At 44.0% G+C, this 21,882-nt stretch overlaps 1 protein-coding gene across 1 annotated transcript in view; it reads right to left on the bottom strand.

The window, feature by feature from the left end:
- Positions 1-21,882, bottom strand: part of LOC124511168 (protein POLR1D-like) — a 52,025-nt gene that overhangs the window by 22,882 nt on the left and 7,261 nt on the right. The gene's annotated exons all lie outside the window — the stretch shown is intronic.

Here is a 21,882-nt window from a genome sequence, read left to right as displayed (position 1 = left end):
TGATCTTGTGGAAAGAACAGCTTTTGAAACATAGAATGCCAAAATGGGGGAGAAGTTTTTTTAGATTAAAAAAAAAAATGGCTGACAGTTTTGAGCAGGTAAAAATTAAAAAGAAACTTTGTATATGAAGGGGAAACACACTGAAAATTAAAGACAAAATGACAAGCTGTATCTGTATTTAAAATGTTCAAATGCACTCTTATTCTAAGAAATACTAATGAACCCAACTCTGATAAATATATTTCTACCCATTAGTTAGTAAGAGAGTAGAGAAAGGAGTACTCTTTGCTCTACTAATGGGGACTGAAACTGATAGAACACTTCTTTAGGACAATTTGGCAACATGACAAACAGCCTTCAAAAGAAGACATACCTGCTGACCTAAAAACTCTACTTTATCCTAAGAAAATGGGTACAGCGTATATTGGATAATTTTTATTTCAGATTTCTTTGCATGTATATATTACCCAGGAAAACATTTGGACGGGTGTTATCAAGATGGTAAGAGGAGTTTCTGGCTGATTTTAATTTTTTTTGTTTGCTTTCTGTATTTTCTGTTTTTTCTAGAGTGAATCTGTATTATTTGTGCACTTTTTAGCAAGATTTTGGAAAAAAAAAACCCCAGAAAACATACATATCAATCATATTCTGAGACATTACTCTTTTTATTTTTAACATATATATTTTAAAATTATATATTTATATATTAAATTAAATTTATATATATTAAATTATATATATATAAATTTATATATATTAAATTATATATATAAATTTATATATATTAAATTATATATATATAAATTTATATATATTAAATTATATATATATATAACTTACTGTCAAGTTGGCTCACACACAGTGTATACAGTGTGCTCTTGGCTTCAGGAGTAGACTCCTATGATACATCACTTACATACAATGCCCAGTGCTCATCCTAACAAGTGCCCTCCTCAATGCCCATCATCCATTCTCCACGCCCCTCCACCCCCATCAACCCTCAGTTTGTTCTCTGTATTTAAGAGTCTCTTATGGTTCGCCTCCCTCTCTGTAAATAATTTTTTTCCTTCCCTTCCCCCATGGTCTTCTGTTAAGTTTCTCAAGTTCCACATATGAGTGAAAACATACGGTATCCGTCTTTCTCTGACTTATTTCACTTAGCGTAGTACCCTCCAGTTCCATCCACGTTGCTGCAAATGGCAGGATTTCATTCTTTCTCATTGCCGGGTAGTATTCCATTGTATATATACGTACAAATCTTCTTTATCGACTCATCAGGTTGATGGGCACATGGGCTCTTTCCATAATTTGACTATTATTGATAGTGCTGCTATCAACATTGGGTGCATGTGCCCCTAAGAATCAGCACACCTGTATCCCTCGGATAAATTCCTAGCAGTGCTATTGCTGGGTTGTAGGGTAATTCTATTGTTAGTGTTTTGAGGAATCTCCACACTGTTTTCCAGGGCGGCTGCACCAGTTTGCATTCCCACCAACAGTGCAAGAGGGTTCCCGTTTCTCCACATCCTCGCCAGCGTCTGTAGTTTCTTGAGTTGTTCATTTTAGCCACTGAGATCAGTATGAGGTGGTATTTCATTGTGGTTTTGATTTGTGTTTCCCTGATGATGAATGATGTTCAGCATCTGTCCCTGTGTCTGTTGGCCATATGGACTCTTCTTTGGAAAAGTGTCTATTCATGCTGAGACATTACTCTTAAGACACTGTATAAGGTGCTATGGGTAGTAAAATAGGGAGATGATCATCCCTGACTTTAATATTATTTACAATATGTAAGCGGTAAAGTGAAAGAAAAGAGAGGGATAAAGTTGGACACAGATATAGTTCAAAGACAGAACTATGCACCTAATCACAAAATTTGGAAACTGGTCATTATACACCGATTCTCTATAAAAATACTTAACTATACTGTTGTAGTACTACTTTACATAACCCTCAAACGGTGTTAATATTCTGTGAATATTTTATGACGATTATTTTACCGAAGCAGGCACACAGCTTAAAAAAAACAAGTATTATTTAAAAACTTAAAATACAGCAGCCCTCTTGCCTCAACCTTCTCCACCCACTAAAAAAATCCATTTCAACCCTTAAAAAAAAAAGAAATTCTTTTTATCCTGGTATTTGTCACCATATTTCTCTTAGTGTGCCGGGAAACTATTTTGCCACCCTCTTGACCTTCAAAAACCACATCTACCTAGTTTTGTATAATTTACATTTTTAGGGGCGCCTGGGTGGCGCAGTCGGTTAAGCGTCCGACTTCAGCCAGGTCACGATCTTGCGGTCTGTGAGTTCGAGCCCCGCGTCGGGCTCTGGGCTGATGGCTCGGAGCCTGGAGCCTGTTTCCGATTCTGTGTCTCCCTCTCTCTCTGCCCCTCGCCCGTTCATGCTCTGTCTCTCTCTGTCCCAAAAATAAATAACCGTTGAAAAAAAAAAAAAACTTATAAAAAAAAAAATTTACATTTTTAATAAACTCTCACCAATAGGGATGTCTTTTAAAAAATGCCTTTTCAGTTAACTCAGCAGCTCGACACTTTCTGCTCTACCCCCGAGAGCCCACTTGACTGGGTCCGTGAAGAACGAAACACTGACCACCTTGTGCGCCCTCTCACCCCCCAGACTCACTCGCTCGGTCAGGACTGAGCCTTCACAGTTGAGCCTCATGGCGTCATGAATAGGTAAGTGCATCTGATTACCACGTAGCATCTGTCGGGGGGAAGACCCTCCTCTGACCTATGGTCCTTCTAGCTGGACTTAGAATCAAATTGACAGGATATATATTAATAGGAAAAATATTGAATTTAATAGCGTACATAAGGGGAATCCACACAGACATAAAATTTCAAAGACAGTGAGACAACATGAAGTTCATATGGGAGGGGTAGGGCCTGAGGACACCAAGGGGAGGAAGGCTATTAGCAGGAAGGTGAGAGGAGGGATTTGGAAAACCAAGCTTGCCCTATGATGCAGATCAGTTTTTTAGGTAAAGGGGTCTCTGTTGATAGCTCTCTTCCTGGTACAGGCTCTCCTTTCCAGTTTGTCCAGAGTTAGGCAGTTGAGGGGAGTCCGAGAGCTTTTTCTGTGTCTGCTGGGTTTCGATTACTTTTAACTTGAGATCATCTTTATGCCAAAGTGGCCCATCTTGGGGTAGCCTGCCCTTGACCCCTACACAGTATTTCTTCCATCTCTTTATCATAATAATAATAATAATAATAATAATAATACATCCTATTGATGTGATCTGAGGGCTTTGTCTCATCCAGTATTTCATGAAAAATGTATCCTATCTAGCTCCAAAGACCCTTTTTCACCTTAATATATGTAAGTTAAAAACTGAAAAGGTAGGGGCACCTGGGTGGCGCAGTCGGTTAAGCGTCCGACTTCAGCCAGGTCACGATCTCGCAGTCCGTGAGTTCGAGCCCTGCGTCGGGCTCTGGGCTGATGGCTCAGAGCCTGGAGCCTGTTTCCGATTTTGTGTCTCCCTCTCTCTCTGCCCCTCCCCCGTTCATGCTCTGTCTCTCTCTGTCCCAAAAATAAACGTTGAAAAAAAAAAATTAAAAAAAAAAACTGAAAAGGTAAAAATATTCCAAATACACCTCCTCCCCCTTCCCATCGGTAAGTGTGGTACTGTATTTAAAAAAAAAAAAAATAGGGGCGCCTGGGTGGCGCAGTCGGTTAAGCGTCCGACTTCAGCCAGGTCACGATCTCGCGGCCCGTGAGTTCGAGCCCCGCGTCGGGCTCTGGGCTGATGGCTCGGAGCCTGGAGCCTGTTTCCGATTCTGTGTCTCCCTCTCTCTCTGCCCCTCGCCCGTTCATGCTCTGTCTCTCTCTGTCCCAAAAATAAATAAACGTTGGAAAAAAAAATTAAAAAAAAAATATTTAAAAAATATTTATTTTTTGAAATACATTTTTGTATTACAGATTATGTATATGCTTTATATACATAATATATAAAAATACATGTATATTTTATGTATATTTATTTTTGAGAGAGAGCGTGAGTGAAAGCAGGAGGGGCAGAGAGAGAGAGGAAGACAGAGAATCCCAAGCAGCTGCACGCGGACAGCAGAGAGGCGCTCGAACTCTCAAGTTTCCAGATCATGACCTGAGTGGAAGTCGGAGGCCTGGCGGACTCAGCCACCCAGGCGCCCCAAGTGTGGTAGTTTCTAAATTAAAAACAGCTAATCCATCATACTTAGATCTATCCATGTGTGCCCTCTCCTCCTGACAACACAAAGTTAAAAATCTTCAGGGAAAAGGCCTGTTTGGGCCGTTCCCCAATTATGAACAAACCGTGTATCAGCTGCAAATAAACGAGAATGCATTTTCCCAAAAAACCCAGGTTAAAATGTTTGCCTGGCTCTCTTGGACCAACCCACAAAAGCCTATCTGGGTCAGAATATGGTTGAGATGCTGTACGTGTTCGGGAAACAATACTCAGTCCAGAACCGTGCAGAGATCCCGAGGCCACATTCTAGGCACCTTCGAGAGGCGGACACTGATTTTTCTATAGTTTTACTTCATGTAAAACCATTTCCGGCACCGTCATGAACTTTATCTGCCCCGATTTCTCGGAGATCTGATTTACAACCACGGTCAAAGAGAAAAGCAGCTGTAAGCATGAGAAAGGCTGCTGGGGCAGAAGGAATTCCCCGTGGGCCACACTCAGTCCCCAGCCAGCGTGGGAGGCGGGACCCCACTGCCAGGGCTGGGGTGTGGCCAGCTTGCTGTAATTGGTTTAACAACAGCTGACGTTGGCGTTGGCGTGGAGCTTCGCCTTTGGCCAGGTGCTGTCCCATCTGAACACGACGACATAGTTACATCAACTAGTTTACAGGTGGGGGAAGTGTCACGCTGCCAACGTGCCCGAGACGGCCCCTGCTAGTGATCCTGGGGGAGGTGGGTGGGGAGCCTGGGCACTCACTTGGAGAACCGCAGAGGCGGAGGAAGGAAGGACCGCGCACTATTTTGCCCTAGGAATGTTGAGCATGTGCTACCTCCCACCCCCAAATTCTCCTGCCTGGGCTTTCCTTCCAAATAGGAAAAGACCAATCCCTAGCAGTTGCCCTGAAATAACAACATCATCTTCAAACTCAAAGGGGAAAGACTAGGAAGTCGGGTAGTTTGCCTCATTACTGACTGTAGCCTTTCGTTTTTCCTGAGACTCTTGCTGACGAATTCTGGGGTAAGGAAACAGTTGAGCCAGCTTCTGTTGAACATGATCACAGAGGCTTAAATCATCAGAGATGATGATGAAACATCAACCTCAGGAAACAAGATAGTTATTTAATGAGATGATGACACGTAAGTGAAAGCTGCATTAAAATACGGGACAAGCAAACAGCAGGAGAATACGGCAGAACTAAGTACACAGAGAACCCGAGCAAGTAAATAACTTATTCAGACACACATTTAGTTCTGGGTACTTTTTATACTTAGATTCTTAACATCGCCAAGTTTTCTTTGTAAGACAAATTCATTCTATTAGAATATAAAATTCGATGTGAGCAAGAAGTCCAAGAAAGCCAGCTCATTAAGCAGACAGCTTTCTGGGCACGGGAACAAACTAAAATCAATTTTCAACAATCCACGTGGGTATCCCCTACACCCGGTTTTCCATCCCAGCTTAGCTTCCTCGGGCCTGCCTGTTCATTCCATGAGCCAGCTGGTACATGCTTAAGGAATGTAAACTGATGATAAGAGCAGCTTAAGTAAAACCCAAGCGGGAATGCAAATCTGGTGCAAAATCATCTTAAAGCCCAAAGTCAACAAATTAGTTTTGAGTTATCTGGGTCTATTTTTCTTTTTCCTCACATAAATCAATCTAAGAGTTAAGTCTACCCGATAGAAAGGGTGGCAAGAAAACCAAGGCAACTGAAATGAACCAATAGAAATTGAGGGACACTGGGGCACCTGGATGGCTCAGTTCAACGTCTGACTTCGGCTCAGGTCATGATCTCACGGTTCGTGAGCTCGAGCCCGACGTCCGGCTCTGTGCTGACAGCTCAGAGCCTGGAGCCTGCTTTGGATTCTGTGTCTCCTTCCTCTCTGCCCCTCCCCGTTCATACTTTGTCTCTTTCTCTCTCTCAAAAATAAAGAAAACATTAAAAAAGTTTTTTGAACATGTGTGTGTCCCCCCAAATTCATACTCTGATACCCTGATTCCCGGTGTGATGGGACCAGGACGTGATTAACTCACGAGGGTGGCTTCTTTAGCTCCACAAGGCCTGGGAGAGTATAAGGTGGCTTCTTTGGTGCTGCTAATGTTTGGTGATCTAGGTGCACTCACTTTATGACTGTTTACCAAGCTGTAAACTTATGATTTGTGCACTTTTCTGTATGCACAATTACAGTCCAATAAAAACGATTAACAACGAGAAAGGTGCCTTTGATCAACTAACCGTATAGTAGCTGTTGCATGATGGATGGGAAAGGCAGTTCAAAAAAGGCAGTTACGTCGTGGAGGACTACCCCGAAGGTCTTGTGTTTAAACAGGCGTGACTGTACGATAAACACACGGATTTAGGAAACTGGCACAAACGAGTGAAGTGCCATTGGCCGCCGGTGACTAACAAACACCTGACAGGCCCAGCTAATTATCACTGCTGAAGGCCCCCAGTTCATGCTCAGGGTACTGGGTAAAATTTAAAAGAAACTTGACTATAGCAATCTCAAGGTCTTCCCACGGAGTGGTAAGTTTCGAGTGGTAAGAAACGGAACAATTTACTTAATCTTCAGTAAGGATTTGATGTCAGACCATAGGACATTCTGTTAAAAAAAAACAAAAAAAAACAAAACCAGAGACAGATGATTGAGATCACTGCTGGACATCTGCAAACAGCTGTCTACAAGCTCATGATCAGTCAGCAGCAATTAGCAGTTAGTTGCGTGACCACGTGGATTGGCAGAAGCCAGAGGAAAAACTGGGGGCTCTGTATTATTCAGTGATTTGATTATAGATATAGAGGAAGAATTCAGGCCAAACTCATTTAATCTCAGAAAACCACATCGGGCGGGTTCCCCTATCAGCTGTCAAGAAAGGTAAGAAAATTCAAACTGTGGAGAAGGTTTTTGAAGATAAAACTCAATAGGAACGTTGAGATCATCTGGGAAAATGAAAAGAATTGTTTGTAGACAAAAGATGGGAGGCTGAGGAAGTTAATTCTGTAGATTATGTTAAATGTGGCCAACCTCTATCAAGTACGTGCTCTGTGAGATGATTTATACAGTGATCAAGGCCCTTCCCTGTAGAGGCTTATATGAGGGACTGTATATCAAATAAACATCTGTATGTGTACATCAGAAATAAAAATTACTTAGGGGAATGTGGGGAAGGAACCTCAATATATCTTTATTTACAATATAACAGGGAGAGTTCTGAGAAAAGCTGCTTAATTTTTAAAAACAACTTATGTCTGGGGCGCCTGGGTGGCTCAGCTGGTTAAGCGTCCGACTTCGGCTCAGGTCACGATCTCACGGTTTGTGAGTTCGAGCCCCGCGTCCGGCTCTGTGCCGACAGCTCGGAGCCTGGAGCCTGCTTTGGATTCTGTGTCTCCCTCTCTCTCTGCCCTTTCCCTGCTCACGTTCTGTCTCTCTGTCGCTCAAAAATAAACAGACATTAAAAACACCAAAAACCCTTATGCCGATAAAATACCAAAGGTCAATGGGGGAGCATGAATTTGAATGCAGGATTAATGAAACTTGGTGATTTCATGCCAACATGGACCAAAAAATAAGAAAGTGGTAGGTCAAGCTACGCTGGGAAAAATCAAAGATGTGGATTGCTTTTTACTTTGATGTAACCCCACAAGGTTGCCATGAGGATAAAGTAGTTTATTTGGTTCCAAGTGTTCCGATAAGAAGCACAAGCCATAGGAGAGGTGGTTTTTGCTTGACTAAACTCCTAGAGGTCAGGGAACTTGTCTTTTGTCATCCCAGTTTCCCCCATGTCTGTCTGGCACATGGTGGGTACTCAGTTCGTTCTGGGGAAAGAATGGGTTCTGGGTGTGAGTGGGACAGGACAACAATGCAAGGATTTACCAGTAAAAACGCTGTATCTGTAGCAGGAAGAGGTGACGGGGGAGGTAGAAGCGGCGGGACAAGGACGGTGAAGACAAAGCAGCGAGACCGTGTGTCACGGAGCAAAGAAACGTGATGAAAGGAACTGGCGGCCAGCTTGGGCCGCGTCCCGCGGTGGCCGGGCGTGAAGAGCAGCGCCCAAGCGCCACAGCCTGGGTGGCGTCGTGTTTCAGGTCCGAGTGGGAAACCGCAGCCAAGGACTGGGGGCGCAGAGGCAGCTGTCAGAATGCGGCACGGCTGGAATTTTTCCCACCAGGATGGAGGTCTTTCCCCCCGCTGGGGCTGCCTGAAAGTCTCAGCCAGCGGTCACTTCTAGAAAACACTTTGCCCTTTGTGTGCTACCAGAGATGAATGACCTTTGTTTGGCTTCTGATACCTTCTTTTGCGTCCTTGGGGGAACGGGTAAAGCCCATTTCGTTTGTCTGTTGCCGCTCTCTAAACTCCATCGCTTAGTGGAGACGCCGACTGCGCTTTGAAATAAAAGTCCTCAGGGTTGGAGTCTGAGCACGCTAACGCTGCGATCCTGGGATGTTGCGGTGGGGGGCGGGGGGGAGGGGGACTGGACCGTCCCTGCGAGGCCTCACCAGACGTCCCGTGCCCCACACGGCCAGCCCAACTGCGGCACTCTATCTGCCGTTACGGGCACGGTACGGCTTTGCTCGGGCCACGCTCCCCGTCCAAACTGTTCTGCACTCCGGACACAACCTTGTCACCATTCAGATCGCATGTTACCTTCTCTGCAAGACTTCCCTGATCTGCCTGCTTGCTCCATAGCAATGGGTGTTACCACTCCTTTCTCTGAGGCCCACCCAGGGACAGATAAAGTCCCACCGACGACACTCCTAAATATTTACAGGTTATAAGATAAACTAAATACCGTTCAATAACATACGTTCATTCCTCCTGTGATAAATACACCTTCATTATAATAAAACAATTTTAAAAATGCGTAAAGCTATTTTTTTAAATGACTGAAGGCAAAATACCAGCACACATTGATAATTCTGTTTACGAGTTGGTAATATTTGGCTGGGTACAGAAATAAAGACACACATCATTCATATATTATGTATTTATAGTCTAAAATGTATTTTCTCGCCTTGATTTTGGCAAAATCACTCTACTGGTAAAATCCAGATTTTTACATAAATTGTGTTCTCTGAATATAGATTAGATTCTATTATGTTCTAGTAATCTAAAGTATTATAAAATATATAGCTGCATTTAATGTGGGTAAAATTTTAATATATTTGCCAAAAGGTTAATTGCCTTAAATGTCAAAAACTGAAAACCTAAGTTTGGGATGTTGTAAAATTTCCCGGTAAAATACTAAAATGATGAACGAGTCGGTGTCAACCTTCTCGTATGCTCTGTATCCACCTGCACATTTACATATGTGCCAAGTATTATGACTTAAATTCCCGATGTTATTCAGCCCCCACATCTACCCCGAGCCTCGTACTATGCTGAGTCACGAGAACCTGCAGACCCATGCACTGAAACCCTCAGACAAGCGGGAAAATGGAAGCTCGGCGCGACGAGGGAACAGTATTTTCTTACGGTATAATCTGCTGCTTTTGTGGTGAGAAGGTTCGACAGGTTCACACGTCTTTTCTGTCCAACCACTTCCGTAGCTCAAATCCCTCCTGTAGGCGAAAGCAGGTTCTGCTTCAGAGTCAACGGCGGTGCGACCCGCGGATTTCCACGTATTCAACGGTTTCCTTTCATTCGACGATACAGCTCAGAACACGAGGGGGGGTGTTTCTCGGGTTACGAATTGCACTGAGTGCGATTCACACGCCTAGTGACGGCGGGGCCTGTGTGTGTCTGTGATCTATGGGGCTGTCTTCCTGCCCAGGTTCCAGGCAAGTCTCCTTCGCACGTTGATATAATTTAGCATGTAATATGCACCTCTGGGGCTGTGATGAAAGCTAATGGCAACAGTGGCTACATGCCATGTATCTTACGCCTAAGCCTCACAACCCCACTGAGTAACTACTGGTTTACTGATCGAGAGGTAAGGAGAAAATAAGGAAAAGAGCCACAAGAGCCAGTAAAGGATGGGGCTGGGGGGTGAACTCTGGGGCCCAGGATCTTGGTTAACCGTTACATCGCTGTACTAGAAGGTGTGTTCCCAACCCTCAAGAAGCCCAGTCTAGTGAGAGAGAGGCATTTAAGGGAAGACAGCAACATTTTACTGTATTGACTTGTACTTCTGACAAGAACTGTTGTGGTGAAGGTAACACGCCGGACCCTTTACCTGGACTTTGATATTCTCAAATCTCCACAGCTCCCGTTATAGTTGACTTCTGAGGGTGGGTAATTATTATAGAGAGATGACCGCTTCAGTTAATAGGGAATATGTGGGCTGACTCTTAGAGGGAAGCCTTATGGCTCAGTTCATAAGACTCCTCATCACAGGAATGGCTTCAAAATGAAATGACCTCATTTTCAAAGTAGTTAAGTATCTTTTACCATATTTATTCTTCAATCCTGATGTAGGAGCCACCTGCAGAAAATACAGGGGTCCATTTTCAGTTTATACTGTGAGGTCTGATTACATAAGCCCTGGTAAATTTTATATACTACGAAGAAAAGCATCTCTTACTAAAAAACTTTGTGGGGCGTGGGGGTGGGGACACCCCCGGTAAAATATTTCCCAGTAAAATACTAAAATGATGAACGAGTCGGTGTCAACCTTCTCGTACGCTCTGTACGAGGATGAACTTAGAAAGGAATAAACTCTGGGGCGCCTGGGTGGCGCAGTCGGTTAAGCGTCCGACTTCAGCCAGGTCACGATCTCGCGGTCCGGGAGTTCGAGCCCCGCGTCGGGCTCTGGGCTGATGGCTCAGAGCCTGGAGCCTGTTTCCGATTCTGTGTCTCCCTCTCTCTCTGCCCCTCCCCCGTTCATGCTCTGTCTCTCTCTGTCCCAAAAATAAATAAACGTTGAAAAAAAATTTTTTAAAAAAAAAAAAAAGAAAGGAATAAACTCTAAAGAGAAAAGCCCATGAATTCTACCATTCCAGGAACGGCAGCATATCTCTTTGATGGGGCAAAGGTTAAGTTCAAAGATACATGCATGCTCTCCTGAAATATTACTAGCGAGAAATAAACCCGGACAGAGAATCTAAAGTCAAAGTTATTTGTGAGCAATCTCAATCAATGAAAGCATCTTGTTATCTCCTTAAGAGAACGGACGCATTGAAGAACAAAACTGACGAAAGGAAAACTGCAAGGAAAAAAAAGTGCTTAACGTCTGGAAAGATGGCTATAGAAGGGAGCCAATGGGAGAGCCAAGAAAAGCTAATATGGCAGCTGCTTAAATTTGGTAAAGGAAAGGAAAACCTGGCAGAACGCTACAGAAGCCGAAATATAAAATAAAACTCACTCTCCTCAAACAGCCATTCAAAATGCAAAAAAGAAAAATCACAATAGTGTACAAAGGAAAAAAATTACAGCATAAAGCCTCTAAAGTCTGTCTGCACAGCTTTCTTCAGGGAGGGCTGGCGTTGGGCACGCCGACCTTTGATAATACACCGCATTCCAGAAAAGCCACCTCACCAAGAGCGTGGTCTGTAAATCACTGTCTGAATCCAGGGAGCTCCGCGGCACACAAGCGACCTGCGGTTCTCTGCAGACTGTCCTGCACAAGGCTTCTGAGCCCCTGGATCTCAGCCCCGAGGACGGCCTCGTCAGCAGAAAGCCTGGTCAGCCCGTGGAAGCTACTTCCCTCGGGGGTGTCAAGGCCGCAGTAAACTACCCCCTTCTAGGATTAGGAAGCATACTTAGGGGCCAAGAGCCAAGGAACGGAAAAACATGAAGACAGAAAGTTCCAGAATGTGTAGGACTTCCTAGTCGTTTCATGCTCTTTAAAAAGGTGCTTTCCTGGGGCGCCTGGGTGGCGCAGTCGGTTGAGCGTCCGACTTCAGCCAGGTCACGATCTCGCGGTCCGTGAGTTCGAGCCCCGCGTCGGGCTCTGGGCTGATGGCTCAGAGCCTGGAGCCTGTTTCCGATTCTGTGTCTCCCTCTCTCTCTGCCCCTCCCCCGTTCATGCTCTGTCTCTCTCTGTCCCAAAAATAAATAAACGTTGAAAAAAAAAAAATTTAAAAAAAAAAAAAAAAAAAAGGTGCTTTCCTTTGAAAACCCACCTTAGAAACTCTTCTCCTGGAGCAGCCATCTCACGATAAAAAACTGACCTGTCATCCAGGGAATGAGGCGCTTTTTAGGAACTGAACGGGAAGAAGACATACTGAGACGTCTAATTCTTAGAAGTCCAGCGATGCACCAGGAGGTGAGAGGAAGAGAAAGCCTATGCTTCACAGCCATCGACACAGGCTCAGTGACCACCCTGGGGCGCTCAGCGCAAGGCAGAGTCAGGCCTAGAGAGGCCCGAGAAGACGGAGGGCGCGTTGAAGAGGGGGGATCCCCTGGGCGAGGCATGCTTTCCTCAGGCCGCGTGGACTGCCAGCCCTGGGCCTCATCTTGACCGCCCCACGTTCCCTTGGCTTTCGCACTGGGTATCAAAGAGTGCTTTGAGAGATGTAGCAGTTTCCCCTACAAAACTGGCACAGAGTTCCTGTGTACGTCTACACCCAGACAATATTTTCTACATCGGTAATTAAGTGCAAGAATCTCACATAAAAATAATTCACTGAAACCAAGCAGTACGTCCCGGACTCTCTAAACCCTCCAGTGTTTCAAGTTTCAGGCTGTCTTTCAGGTGCCAACTTATGTGACAATGAATCAAAGTAGAACAAGGCCATCTTCCAGCCCATGCTCCAATTGAAAAAATCCTTGGTTACTCTGCATACGAGTGCATTGGGGGGAAAAATTCCGTACTAAGGTAGCGGTGAAAGGAACTAATTAAGCAGGTGGGCACACACGCGAACCTACCCTTGGGAGTGGCGTCCCTCTGAGGTAAACCTTTGTAAGAGGTTCAAGGTACTCAACTTCGATGGCTCACCCAAACAAGTCGGTCCACACAGCGCAACTGTGCAAACAAGGTCTTACATGTCCTTCTAAAGCCCCCGGAGAGGCTTCCCTTGTGGCTGCCAGGAGCTGCCGGGTCCTGGTGCAATGCAAAGGGAAATAGGAAAGCATGGTCTGGAGGAAGTGTTTCACGATGCATTTTGCTAAATGTCAAAAAACTGAAAAGCGGACTTGGCCTGTCCCTTTACTGCTGCTGTGCCTTTACGTAGCTGCACCTACGAGAGTCACTGTGTCTGTGACTGAAATACAATCCACCCTTCAGGATGGAGAAACAGCTGTGGTTTAACCGGATGAAGCGGGGCTAATGAAGAGGTTAGGACTGTGTTAAAAATGGAATAGGTATCCAACGGAGATGGAGGGGGGCAATTCTGAGAGATATTAACGTGCTGATTACCCAAACAGCATAATTTGGCCCGTTTCCGATGTCTGATGTACTCGTGGGCTTATAGAAAAGGGCGCTGTGTTTTCAATAGAAAAGCTCAGAACCAGAATTTCACATCTCACTTGAAGCCATCAAAGCCCCAAGTTCACAATTCTCCCTTAGCATTTGCTTGATAGGAAGTGGACCGTATGCTAAACTCCTATATCAATTCCTAAACAGCATTTCCGGAGAGGCCTCAATTCCAAGTATTTACAGGGCTCTTTTTACTATAATATGGAAGGAAAGAAACTGAGATGGAGACAGACAGCACGAGCGGGGGAGGGGCAGAGAGCGAGCGAGAGGGAGACAAAGAATCCCAAGCAGGATCTGCACTGCCCAGGCAGAGCCCAATGTGGGGGCTCGAACCCATGAGGCTGTGAGATCATGACCTGAGCCGAAACCAAGAGTTGGACGCTTAACCCACTAAGCCATCCAGGCGCCCCTAAGGAACCTTTAAATATAATAATATGTTATGAGAACGTAAAGTAAAAGTTTCCCAAATGTTAAGAGTCTAATTTTATTATTTAAAGCCAAGGAAATTATGGCTTAGGGAGGTTAACAACTTGCCTAAAACTAAAGTTATCTTTTTTCTTTTATTGGAAAATTTAACAAAATTCTCAGTATTTCTCACCCTCCCTCCCAACCTAAGATGGCATTTTTCCATCATCCTGGTAGGGATTACCAGGGGAAAGACTACAATTACGATATTTTGGCCCAGGGTCATTGCCTTTAGAGAACAATTCTGCAAAGAGCGGCACTAACACGATCCCGGTGCTACTGCGTGTCTATAATCGTGTTGTAAAACACACACAAGAAGCAAACCCCACCCGGCAATGGCTGATGGGAAACTTGGTCCTGGCTGAATTCAGGAGTGGTAAAACTAGAACTCCCTCGGCCTGGCAAATGTCTCTTCAAGTAATTTACTATGATTGCTCAATCATATAAAACCGAAAACCTACATAAAATTGCCTAAATTATTCACTTCAAAGGTTTTGATAGATCAAAACCTTTTAATATGCAAACCCATGTTTTAGGTTGGCAACCGGTGGGGTGCAGTGGGAGCCCACTCCACTAGCCAACTGGGTGTTCTTGGGCAAATCATACACCTTCCCTGAGTGTGTTTCTCGCCATAAAATGAGATTAAGCCCTAGCTCACAGATGCATTGTAAGGAATGAAAAAGTATGAGAAAGTATAAAAGGGCTTTCTTTGTATTGATCTTTCTTGGGAGGGGCAATGTAGTTCACCTAGGGATTTGAATTTGGCAAAACATTTTTCAATCTCAGTATCTCCTTCTTTAATTTATATTCTGTGAAGAAAAGCTTCCAGAATGTTCATGTTTTTAATCCTGTGTATTATTCTGTTTTGATGATATTATTTATTGGTCCAAATAATAAAGGAAATTATTTATTTATTTATTTTGAGAGAGAGAGACACACACAGCATGGGGGGGGGGGGTGGTGGGGAGGGGGAGAGAGAATGAATCCCAAGCAGGCTCCGAACCGTCAGCACGGAGCCTGAGGCAGGGCTCGAACACATGAACTGCGAGATCATGACCTGAGCTGAGATCAAGAGTCAGATGCTTAACCATCGGAGCCACCTGGGCGCCCCAAGGAAATTCTATCTTTCTACAGCCAGAGGAAATTTTGTGTGCACTGTACTTGATATTAAAATAATCAGCCTGCTTGGCAGAGCTAACCAAGTCCTTCGGTGAAACGGAGTGAGATTTTAAAGGGCTAACAGGGAGACGGGCGGAGAACCAGTCAGAAGAGAACTACTTCAAAGGGCCAATGACCCATGAAACACATGACCAGAAACAAATTCTACGAAAGCCCCCTATCTTGTATGTACAAAAAGAAAGCCAGTGGTCTGGTCTGGGTTCTTCAGCTTTTCAAAGAGTTCACTGCGTTCATTCTTGAACTAGGTCTGCTCCAGGCAATACAGGCGGACAGGTTAACATCCCAGTGAACGTGTGCAACATAAGAACACACGTTCAGGATAATTCAAGCTTCAGAGCAGAGTTTCCTACCTGAAAAATCCAGATCGAGTAGAGTTATGAATTGATTGTTCTGTAAACATTCCCTATGCCATCTCTTGGCGGTTTTCAGAGAGGGATTATGCAGTTCTTACTTTCTAGACCTGAATCAAGGACATGTTCAAGTCTCCTTAGGAAAATGACAAAGCCACTAGAATACTGTGAAGAAAAGGATGTGCCCCAGTCCTGCCACTTACTAGCTCCGTGGTCTTGTGATCTTGGTTACCTTATCTGTAAAATAAAGATACTTCTGTTCTTTCAGAGTTCTTACGGGGATCAAATACAATCATACATATAGTTACTTTGTAACTATAAAGCAGTGAACAAATGTAAGACGTTATTTGAAGAAATCTACTCCTGAAATAAAATAAGTAAAAATTAAAAAAAAATTTAAAAAGTGGTTATAAAGTATTGATAGTTATGTGTTAACTAAAACACAAAAGTATTATATAATAGTATGTATAATGTGTATAGCAATTAACAGCATAATACATTATCTCGTGGACCCTCAGAAGAACCCTTGAAGTTACTCTTCCCTTTCTGTTAGGCAACTAAGGCTTAATTAAGAAGTCTGACTCATCCAAGGTCAACCAGTAAAGGGTACACCTGAGTCTCCCCCAGACCTTTCTGACTCCACATCCAGAGCCCCATCAATTAACACACACCCTTATTTTACTGCGTCTGTGAAGATGTTTTCCACATTTTCAGGATGAGGAAGTGCTGCTTTGGTACAACATGGATTAAACGACTAGAATGTAAAGATAATGCCAATGAAGTTTAATAATATGGGAAACGGTACTTTCACAAACCAAGTATCAGTAAACCTGTATCTGGATTCTTAACCTGAGACTAACTCTTTGACTCTTTTCATGGTTCAGATCAGCCTCATTTCCATCATGTTGCAGCCTGGACTGGGAAATAAACAAGACAAAACAAGACAGTTTTGTCTCTCAAATCGAACTCTCTGGAGCATATGTTCTCACAAAGCTTTGTTATCTTCATATGTACCTGAGGGAGGTAAACACAGGCATCATTATGGACATAAGAAGCTGAGCCTAAGGAGTCAGGCTGTCCTGGGTCATACCCACTTACCACCCATATACCCTTGGGCTGGTTACTTCTCCAGGCCTCGGTTTCCTGTTCCGTAAATGGGAAAAACTCTCTACCTTGAAGGAGGAGTAAACTGGTTTTCCCATGTGGCTAGGCAAATCGGTCTTCTTACTTTACGGTCACAGTTACGTGTCTGTTTGGCCATCTGCTTCTGGCTAGGGAGAAGCCCAGTTGGCTTCCTCGTGTCCTGGCTTGTTCTGAAGCACACTGCTCTCAGGTGGGGACCAATTTATTAGAACACGAAAACAAAAAGGGAACCCTTGGCTCGCAAGCTGCAAGTCTGGGCAGCAGCGGTGAACGCCTGTGGCACTTCAAGACAGACATTTTCAGCACAGCGTCTAATCAGAAGGCCCCAGAATCTCCGATTTCCTCCATGCACTTAAGAACAAAGAACGATCTTCACCGTGTCAATAAAGAAGCCAACCAACCAACCACAGGTAGCGATTTGTAGAACCAAGTCTGGAAGGCTTCGATGATAAGATCTGATGCAGAATATGACTCCACTGCATTTACTCTGACACACAAAGAACATGGTGGTGACACTCTTTATTCTTCGTTTTCAGGGAATGAAATGGTAATTGATGCTTACATTTTATATTTTAGACTAATCATTTTTTAATAAAAATCCCGCTAAGTATTCCAAGCCCCAGAATTTATGCATAAGTATGCAGAACAGAGTAAGCAAGCCAACCAGGATAATAATTTTAGTTGCAGAATCTCAACGATGTGTGATCCTTAACTTGCAATCTAAGCTCCAATTAAAATGGATTCTGAGATCCCATATAAATTAGCAGGAATGGTGGTGTAGAAATTAAGAGCTGTGGACCAAATGTTCATGAGGATCCAAGGAAAAACTGCCAGAGTCTGCTCATCTTATTGTGGAGCTAATGTGATTTAAAAAAAAAAAAAAAAAAAAAGGCACACCAGACGTCCAATTTTAGAATGTCCCATTTATTCTTTGTTTTTGGCCTTGTGATTTTCTGATTTGTAAGAAATAAATATTTGGTCTTTATCTGTTCCTAGCACAGAGCTTCTAAAACCCTTGGAATTTCCTAAATGTTGAGGGCAATAAAGGTATCTTTTGTCATGTTGAGCTCCTAGGCTTTCTAAAGATGGGGGTTGGCTAGCCCACCCCCAGCCTTCTGGGGCAGGGAGAGGAGCTGGAGATTAAGCTCAGTCAGCAAAGGCTGAGGAATGGAGTCTCTGTGAATACCCAAAAGGACAGGGTTCAAAGAGCTTCTGGACTGGTGAACGTGTGGAGATGCGAGGAGAGAGAAGGCATGGAAACCCCCCGCCCGACCCACATACCTTATACTATGTACCTCTTCCTCTAGCTGTTCATCTGTATCCTTTATAACAAACTGGTAAACCCAAGTAAATGTTTCTCTGAGTTCTGTGAGCTGCGCTAGCAAAGTAATTGAACCCAAGTAGGGGTTTATTGGGATGACAGCCCGTAGGTCAGAAGCACAGGCAATAGTCTGGACTCATGATTGGCGATCTGAGATGAGGCGGGGCGCACAGTCTGTGGGAGTAAGTCCCAAACCAGTGAGATCAGACACTGTTTCGGGTAGAGTGTGTCGGAACTGAACTGAGTTCACTGCGTGCTGGTGTTGGAAAACACACACTGGAAGCCTTCATGCTCTATCAGGCCTATAAAGACTGGGATTCCTGACAAATTTCCATCAAAGCAAAGGCGAAGTCCATTTGCAATGGCAAAACAAAACGTAAGCAACCCTGCATTAATTCACCCTAGATTTTATTTTTTGAAATAGTGTTCATTGGTGAACTCCCCAAATCTGAAACCATGCCGTAGGTATGAAAGGTAGGGCAGGTGTTCACCAAACCAATAGTGGCTGCCTTGAGGGTCAGTTCGCACTAATGTGAGAGCCACTCACTTGCAAATGTGGCCTTCCAGAACCAAAGCCCTACCTTCTTAGCCATGTGTAACACAATCAGTTGTTTGGGGTTTTTTTAGGTGAGCTCTGTGGACCCACCTACCACCTAGTAGATCGGCTTGGTCGGATCGGCTTGGTTCTCACTGTGCAGGCTACCCCTCTGGAACTCTATCTTTGCCCGACACGATCATGAGCGTCTTTTGCCTAAATGAACTCCCAGATCTGCATCTTCTCCCTGACAATCCCAAAGGTTATAGGATATTTTAACCTTTCAAACTAAAATTAAACTCTTAGAATACTCATTGAAGAAAAATACAGAGTCAATCTTCTATTTATGCATTCGACAAACAGTTTTTGAGCATCTACTGCGGGCCAGGGTCTATAGATACACCAGTGAGCAGTCAGACGAAACCTGTGCTTCGTGGAGCTTATGTTATAGTGGTGGTACTTGGGGAATGTGGGGGAGGAATAGACAATATAGAATAAACGCAATCGATAGGTAAATTCTATATGTTTTATAAGACGTTAAGTGCCAATACAAAGAGAATGCCGAGGGTAAGAGTGTTGGAGAAGGGGCCACAATTTTAAACAAGGTGTTAAGAATTAGAAGAAACGATACCTTTCTTTCAAGAGTTCAGTAATACATAGGTCAGGAACCAAATGAGATGCACCTTTGCATCCTTAGTATCTAGAACATAGCAGGACTTAAAATGGTAGAAAAAAATGCACATATTTTGTATCTTGCCAAAGCAATCCCATTTGTAATAAAGGCATAGATTCATTAGACAAACCGATCAGGAAAAGGATATAGTATTGACAGAACAGGATCCCTTAGACTCAAATCCTTTGCATTCCATCTCACAGTATCCAAAACAAAAATCCTACGACTTTGACCCCATTAGAATTCTGTGGACACAAGATCCCAAGGACAATTGGTGTCGCCCTTCCATACTGCTGCTGCTACAAAATAAAAATGTCCTTGGATCCCCTTCAAGTGGGATATATGCTGCCTTTTCTTTCAGACCAATAGGACAAAAGAGAACTGAAGCGTGAGCTAAAGGTGGTTAAGGGATGGTAGGATCAAAGCTCTTGGGGATGGAGAGAAGACATTAATGAAATAGATTATAACGCACAACCACCCTTATTTATTACTTAGGCTAAGATGCCAATCACCTCAGCTCTTTCTCCCATTGAAGCCACAGGACAGGCATGCTTTCTTGCCTCACATAGGAATTTTTCTTTTTTTATTTTAAGTAATCTCTCCGCCCAACGTGGGGCTTGAACTCAAGACCCTGAGATCAAGAGTCGCATGCTCTACCAACTGAGCCAGCCAAGCAGCCCAAGAATTTTTTTTCTTGAGGCTTGTTACTGTGGTGGCTCTCTGAGTGTGTAAGTGTCAGCGGACGAGTGTACAAAATAACGCCATTACAAACCCTCAGTTTTTCTCTGCAGTTTTCCCTTTCCTCCCTGTTGTGCCAGTCATCCGGGTGCTGACATTCAATCATTCGGGGCCATTCGTTTACTGAATATTAACGAATGCGTACACGTGCCTGCCATGGTTTCAAGTGCGGGGGACCCAAAGGCAAAGAGGGACAAAGCCGTTACCCTCAGGGAGCCTGTATGCAAGTGGAGTTAGACAGCAAACAGGTAAATACACAGTACGATGTGAGCTGGTGAGGAGGACCATGCAGAGATGAAGCAAGGTCAGTGGGTAGAAAACGACAGAGGCTGGTCTGTAGGTGCTCTTGCTGGTCTAGAGAAGCCAGCGGTGGGTAAGGATTGTCCTAAGGCTCTCCACCTCCTGATTTTCACACTCTTGTATAATCCCACCTTCAGCGTGGGCTGGACTTAACAGACTCACTTCTAACAAAGAGAATGGGGCAGAAATGACGAATGTCACTTCCAAGATTAGGGTATAAAAAGACTGCGGCTTCCATCTTGGGTTCATGCGCTACTTCCTGCCCCCCCCCCCCCGCTCTGGGGGAAGAGGCCATGGCAGGAGGCAGCCTCAGGTGAGTGAGCTTGGAGGTGAGTCACCCCCCATTCTGGCCTCCAGGTGACTGCAGGCTGTGAGTCGGGTTCATCCAGTTAAGCTCCAGCAAGATCCCTGACCCACGGACACTGAGACATGGTTTTAGTTCTCAGCACGAAGTTTTAGGACAATTTGTTACGCAGCATCGGGTAAGTAATACATTGGTCAAGGATGATTCTCTAAGGAAATTACCTTGAAAAGGGATAGGCCATGGGAAGACTTAAGGGAAGACAGTGCAGGGAAATAGGGGGCAAGTGCCGAGGCTCTGACACAAAGAAGCAAGGCAGATAAGGAAAGAAGTGAGAAGGCCAGTGGGCAGACAGACAGTCACAGGTGATGATGTGGAAAGACCAGGACCGGCTGGTACAAGCCAGCTTTGAGGTCTGTCACGGATAACGAGACATAACCAATAGGAGGAAGGCCACTATTCGAATCACCACTAATTGGCTTAAACAATAACCAATAGAACAGTAATAGTAATCGCTAGTATTTGAGTATTTAAGTATGCTAGGAACCGTGCTGAGTGCCGTATTTCACTCACTCTTCACAACAACCCTGTAAAGTTGGTATTAGCATTAGTCAATTTTACAGATAAGGATACGGGGGGTCAGGAATCTTAAGACACTTTCCTGCATTCACAAGTTAGAAAATGGTAGAGCCAAGATTTAAACCAGGCCTCCCACTTCAGGGTTCTTACCCTTCCACACAGTACTATTTTGGAAGGAGGCCTCTAGAAAGAAAGGCTCTTTCACTCTTGAAAGAGGATCGAAAACAAAAACAAACAGAAAAACCCAACCCAAACCCCAAGATGTTGTTTAAGCCAACGGTGCAGTCTCCATCTGCTAGATGCTCTAGGAGGTTTGATTTTCTTGTGGAGCTCTTTTAATAGAATTGGTTGAGGCATCATCTACACCATTTTTGAGGTTGGACTCAAGTCCGCATGGCAAACTGAGAAAAGCACCCAGGTAGCTTTTCTCTTTGACATACGTTACATGCCTTACATAACAAATAGGGAACCTACTGAGGGTTTGTATTATTGGATACAATATCAATATATCCTATTTCATGCGATTTTATGCTTAGCCTGGTTTCTTATTCCGATACCTCGTACCAAACCAGATCTGCTACAGAACGTGCTTCCCTTCTGGCTTATTAACCTCTGTCTTGAAGCTTAGAAAAGATTATGGATGCTCCGTCTTAATTTCTTTGTGAAAAGAGGAGAAACACAATTTCTCTTCGCTTTTTATCTATATTCTATAAATAGGAATGCTGTTTTAAAATATCTTTCTTGAAAGCAATGGCTTT

This window comes from Lynx rufus, unplaced genomic scaffold (assembly GCF_022079265.1).
Source record: "Lynx rufus isolate CCGP_SWC_20201006 ecotype Redwood Valley unplaced genomic scaffold, mLynRuf1.p SCAF_1, whole genome shotgun sequence".
Taxonomy (NCBI): domain Eukaryota; kingdom Metazoa; phylum Chordata; class Mammalia; order Carnivora; family Felidae; genus Lynx; species Lynx rufus.
The sequence above is the reverse complement of the archived record's forward strand: the minus strand, read 5'-3'. Positions and strand labels throughout refer to the sequence as shown.